Raw genomic sequence first — 6581 nt, forward strand, 5'->3', positions numbered from 1 at the left:
TTAAATTCTTTCTCGCTCTTTATCCATCCAACCAGGACATGGTTCCCCTTGTCCAGCGAAGCACCAATTATACTTGGTCGCACTATCGCAACTGGTATACTATCACAACTGCTGCACAGAAGCTGCTCTGCTAAATTTTTGGTAAACATGTAGAGGTATTATGATAAATTTTTAGAATTTTTTTTTTTTCTAATAGGTCGATCCTATATAGTTATAGTCCATAGTTTCATCCTCACTTTCACATATATCTATCAATGCAGAAAGTGGCAAACACGTACTGCAAAATCATTAATAACGAATGAACATATTTGTGGAGCTGTAATTCTTATGAAGCTATTGATTTTTATACATAGAAAATATAAAAAATAATTTACGTGTAAACTTTTTCCTCTGTCTCTGATAAATATGCATTGCTGTAAGCTGTGCTAACGTGGACGACACTCATTATAAGCTTTAATTCCTTGCACAATTGGATTATGCGAGCAGTACCTTTTGTATTTGCATTAACAGCCACATTCAGAGATTCGTTGAATCTCACAATTCTCTATCAACATAATTCTGTTTTCTGGAGAAAGACTAAATCTGGGATGAATCCTGTTCAAAACCGAGGAATGCTTCACTCTGACGCTATCATAAATCTGAAGATGAAAACATATAAAATTAATTCTCCAAAAATGTATTGTTTATAATATTCTATGTTCTACTTGTCCTTTTTATTTTTCTCACGTTTCATATGAGTATTTTATATCAAATATGGTACACAACAAAAAATTGTATTCAAATCATTTACTCTTATTTATTTTTTTATTTTATTTACATTCATTTTCTCAAGATGACCTTCTCGAAAGATTATTATGGTGTCAGAGTGATAAGATAAATAATTTTTTAACATCTGCAATACGAAACAAAATTATAACTTTAGCATCACAGGATTAGTTGACAATCCTAATGGAAATTGAATTTTGGAACTATCATCTTTCGAAAAATCTTTCTTTGTAGAAAATGAAAACAGAATTAATTAGCGAATCGTTCAAAAGTTACACTGATTATCTCTAAATTGAAAAGTAGTGTAGCTGATTTTGTTGTAAGGATTCTCAGTTCAAAGTTAACGTAAGTTAATTATGTTAACATATAAAGTTAATTACTAATCTCCTTAATATATAACTGTTTCACGACTAAGAACTAATGGAGTGCGAAATATGTTCGTACAACTCATGTATTCTAATATTGTTCTTTTTATATTTTTAACATGTTTTTAATATTTAGGAAAAATGTGTTTTAAAGCAAAAAAGAAAATCAAGAGAAAGAAGAAATTGTTTTGCAACTATGATTGTTGGAATAAATTGATAATTGCATTACGTTTAGTATGTATTTGATGTCTACTGAGTTTACTTAATCATACCAAATGCGTTAATCACTATTCTGTGGAAATACGATTGTTTCTTGAAATTTCATTAGTAAATATATTGTATATAACATATATAATGAAACTACAAAATGAAGTAATGCCTGCAGAAAGGCTAAGATGTAAAAAGCAGTTACAATATTATTTACATACTGGATCATCAATGAACTCCTTAAATCGTTGTTTTATCCTTTAGTCCTTCTTCGGACGAATGAGGATGTAAATGGCTGCAATGCTTGGACATACGCGCATTAGTTTCTGCCAGAGACTAAAAACCGAAATATTGTGAGGTTTAGGTATTATACCGGTAAACTGAAACCGAAATATTGTGAGGTTCAGGTATTATACCGGTAAACCGAAACCGAAATATTGTGAGTAGGTATTATACCGGTATTTAGGAAATCGGTTTTAATACCGGTATATACCGATATCGTACCGTTTTACTGACGAAAACACATTCTTCATTTTCTACGTACAGTGACTCTTATTAATATTCGGACATCATGCTATTCAAAATATTGTTGTGGATTTCGATTGTTTATAATAGTAAATTTGGATTAATTTTTTAATAATATAATAGAATATTCATTATAGTTTATAGTAACATAACATAATTTATTTATTTATTGCACATACTTTTCTTAATATCAAACAATAAACTAAATTATGTCGAAATGTAGCGTGGGAGATACAACGATTAATTAGTATTAGAAATAATAAAGGATAACAACGTATAAATATGGTAATGGTTAAAAACGAGTATATGAAGGAAAAGTAAACATTTTATTACAATATCTGCAAGCTCGCTGCTTTTCCTGTTATTAGGAAAACTCGGTTCCCATCTCGGACATTCCTAATTGGCCGAGTCGTTTTTGGATTTTAACTGATTCGGTTTTTTCATGAAATTGCGCCGCCTACTCCTTGCGTTCGCAATGCGCTTTTTCCGAGAGTGGGACTGCAATTTCGCGATTTTCCTAATTTATGGCGTTGTAATAGGGTTTTCTCTCCAAGTATTTTCCAAACATAGGTCTGGGTGGGCCTTTGGAAACCTAGGGTTTACGACGCTTCGCGGAAATGCTTTTGTGGCCGAATTACTAAAAACTTCGAGTGCAGATATCTGGTCTTTATGTACTGTGAGAAATAAACTTGGCCTTCACAATTCAATATCATAGGTGACACGTGAGTCGTGAACTCTCCTAACATGTCTGAGGAAACGACTTTCTCCGACATCTGCTAGCCGCTAATATAAATAAAATAAAATAAAAAACTAATACAAATGTTAATAAAAATAAACAATGTGTACGTGTATAAGCGTCGTCAAATTAACTATTGGTAGCTTTATGAAAACATTTAATCATTGTCTAATTTATTAATATTTTATTTATCGGCAGATTTATGAAAACATTTAATCATTTTCTAACGTAGTAATATTTTATTTACCGGTATTATACCGGATTCATACCGGTATTATACCGAAACACATCTACCGACTTGACATCGTTATACCGGTATTCGCACTATTTCGGTTTCATCAAACCGAAATCGAATAGTAACCTAAAAATACCGATATTTTTCCGGTATCCGTAATACCGATTCGGTCTCTGGTTTCTGCAATGCCCTTCCCTGCACAACCTGTCGCTCCAGTCACCAAAGTCGCAGTATTATCATAGAATGCTTCGATGGAATTCGCTTTATTCGGTTTTACACTAATATTATTTTCATCGATTTTTATGTTCATTCCATCCATGTTTCAAGCTCTTCAGTCGCAATATTGCGAATGTCTGCAACAGATTAATGAAAAAATGAACAATACGACAATAAGAAACTTGTCAGTTTGATTAGATCTCTAATACAACTATTTAGTCTAATAACATTTATGACACAGTGGATGTTCATGGTGGTGCACTACGTCACAATTCTACTTAACACATTGAATGCCATGGGGGCCACCGGTGACGGGCGAATCGAAGATTAGTAGAAACACGTAATTCGAGCAAATACTTGTAAATTTTTCAATATTAGCTCCGTTACTACAATGGTGTGAAAAAATTAATGCAGTACAAAGTATACAAAAATTATTTTATTTATAATATATATGCGTAAATATTGTTCGCGCATATTATATTATATATAGCAAACGAAAAAATATAAACAATACAGTCTTCACAATGTAACGACTTGCTTGGTACAATTTTTCGCTTTTGTTCTAATTATTTTGAATTTTTTTCATAACATCTTCTGCAAAATCGTCACCCGATCGATCCTGGTTTTCTTGCTTTTCTTTTCATTTCGCAGCACAATTTTCACTACAGACTTGTACGTGAGGAAATGCAATTCTCAATTTCACTAGAACGTAAAAATAAAATATAGTAATATAAAAAATCGAAGAAACGCATTTCAGCGTCGTGTGGGTCACCGGTGTCTCCCAGTAAAATAAATCCATTAAACATGTTTATATATTTCAACTTATCCGTTGCAGATAATAATTTAACATAATATTTATTGTATAATAAGAAACTCAGCGTGGCATTCAAATTCGTGGTATTGAAATTCTGCATCTAGTAGTGACTCCATTGAAATTTTTATATAAACGAAAAATGTCTGTATCTCGGGAAGGAAAAATTTTCGGGCTCTTATATTCATATGATTTTTTCCCCTTCTTAAGGACAATTATATATGTACGACATCAAAGATTGACGACGGAATATACGATTTTGCTTACTTATTATGTCCACTGTACCTAAAAAGCAAAGAAAGAGTTGGATGCTATCCGACTGTAGCAGTTCTTGCAGTAAGTATGCTCTACTACAGAAACTGAGTTCTCTTTGTTGTTTTTCTCAACATTTATATCTGTAATATAACATCCTATTACCATTTCCACTACCAATCCCACCAGCACCACCATTACCACGAACAGCGTTATCAAGATAAGGTTTGCATATTTATACATCTCTGCAAATATGCAAATTAATCAGACGAAATAAATAAAGAATTGTTTGTCACAGAATTTATACAAGTTTACAAATTAATTCTTACATAAATTAAAATATGTTGTGGCATATGGACCAATATTAATTAATTCAACATTTGGAAGTCAATATTGAAAGTTTTGTCATTGACTTTGTTTTTTCATCCGCTAGTTCACCAGCTTTTTCTTGTTTCTCTCTTCGTATTTGAAAACAATATTTATACTACCGATACTTTATCCTGGCCTATTTGAACTTGTCTGATTTCGTATCTGATTTTGACTTGAAAATGAAGTTTATGTTACTAACGTAACAAGTGCTATACTGCTGCGAGCATGAACATCTATATCTATAAATATTTATTTTTAACATACAGATCTATGGACAAATGTCGTATGTTAATATGTTTCCTTTTCTGAAGCAGAGTAATATGGACATTTCCAGAAATCCAAATGTCCGTTTCCTCTTTATTACATTTTCAGTAAATACTAAAGTATTATCAGTAAATAAACTACGTAACAAATTAGCCTATTTTATGTTCCTCTGGTAAGGAAACGTCCTTGACCACATAATTATGATAATTCCGGAATAAGCAAAGTATATAGATATGTATACTATTTTTATGCATTTATTTTAAATAAGGGTGGAGGTCAAATTTCTCATAGTGAAGATAAAGCCCTCAAAATTCAAAAAAAAATTTTTTATTATAAATCTTGAACTTCAGGAGATACAAAAAAAGTTTTGAAACAAAGTCGCCCCGTTTAATTAGGACTGGTTTGTCCTGAAATATTTATCGTTTGCAAATAAAAAGATTTATTTTATCTATTAAGTTAAGAATGTTAAAAACTTTTTCATACAACATATGAAATATTTTAAGTCATTACGTTACGAGATTTACGTTTTGTAAAATATTGAAATTAGTTATAAGTCGTGAGTTAGATACGTGAAACAAATTTTTGCTTGATTTCTGTTCCTTTCATTATTTGCAAAAAATACAAATCTGCCTGAATTTAGCAAGTCTTAGCAAATTTGACTGTTGACCACTAAAGATTCTCATAGGTAAAAGTCTTGAAGCCAATTTCTTTTTAATCTTATTATCCCCATATACTTTTATATATTGTTATCGCAACTGTATTATTTGTAATTGCCTAATTATTCTAAATGATACCTACATCCAGTCCATAGAATAATAGTAAATAGACTGCGATTATTTATACACATATATTTTCATAGAATTTTTTTAGAAGACAATAAAGATATTGGAATTTTGTTGACATTTATTAATTGTTAAAAAATATGTATCTGTATATGTATACCAAAAGTGTACATTTTAGTTTGCATACTTTGTATAAATTTGCATGCGTGTATATTACCTAAAAAATTATGAAGCGAGAATAAGCAAAATGAGGCTTAGTGGATCAAAGTGTTAGTATTGAAAGTACGGTTTAGTTCAAGATTATAACGTGTAATAAGAAGCAAAACAGTACATAATATATTATTAATAAACTGTATGTTAGGATTTCACATCTTTAATCGTTAAATGTACGTAAATCTGTTACAAGCAGTAAAATGTTAATAACAAAAATTAAAGATGTCTAAATTATAATGCAGCAAATGTATAATAGTGATGAACTGGATTGCATCTGTAAAAAATAATTATATTGTTATGGAGGGAGAAATTCCATGTCGGAAAACATGCGATGAAGGTGTTAAATGTAGAGGCAGGATATTTCAACTGTGCATTTACGTATGATGTACGTACAGTGATGCACAACAAAAATGTTGAAGAACGTAAGAAGGTTACTTTTGCTGTAGTGATCTACACTAACCTGCAAGATGAAATCAGAATGTCAAAGAAAGATATTTGAAATTGATATGTTGCCAGCTGTCACTATGTTTCGACGATGTCTTATCAATAAATTATGGAGAGATTTATTAAAAGAATATACAAAACAAAATGTTTAAGATGAATCTACGAAAAAATAATTTAGAAGATTGTTACAATTTGTCTATATTTCATATTCAAGAGAATATTGGTTTTGATGTTTGGTTTTTTGCTGATAAGGATACGGACGCCAGTTTTTGTTGCATAGCAACTTTTATTGTTGCAAAGCTTTGCGAGACTAAAAATACACAATTTCAAGGAATTGTTTCAAATAAATCGCACATAGTACAATTCACCAATAAAACAGTAAGAGTATTATGGTCAA

At 30.8% G+C, this 6581-nt stretch overlaps 1 pseudogene; it reads right to left on the reverse strand.

The window, feature by feature from the left end:
- LOC122536073 lies at positions 1-3208 on the reverse strand (annotated as a pseudogene).
- Between the last annotated feature and the right edge of the window lie 3373 nt (positions 3209-6581).

This window comes from Frieseomelitta varia, unplaced genomic scaffold, assembly GCF_011392965.1.
Source record: "Frieseomelitta varia isolate USP_RPSP 00005682 unplaced genomic scaffold, Fvar_1.2 scaffold_796, whole genome shotgun sequence".
Taxonomy (NCBI): Eukaryota; Metazoa; Arthropoda; class Insecta; order Hymenoptera; family Apidae; genus Frieseomelitta; species Frieseomelitta varia.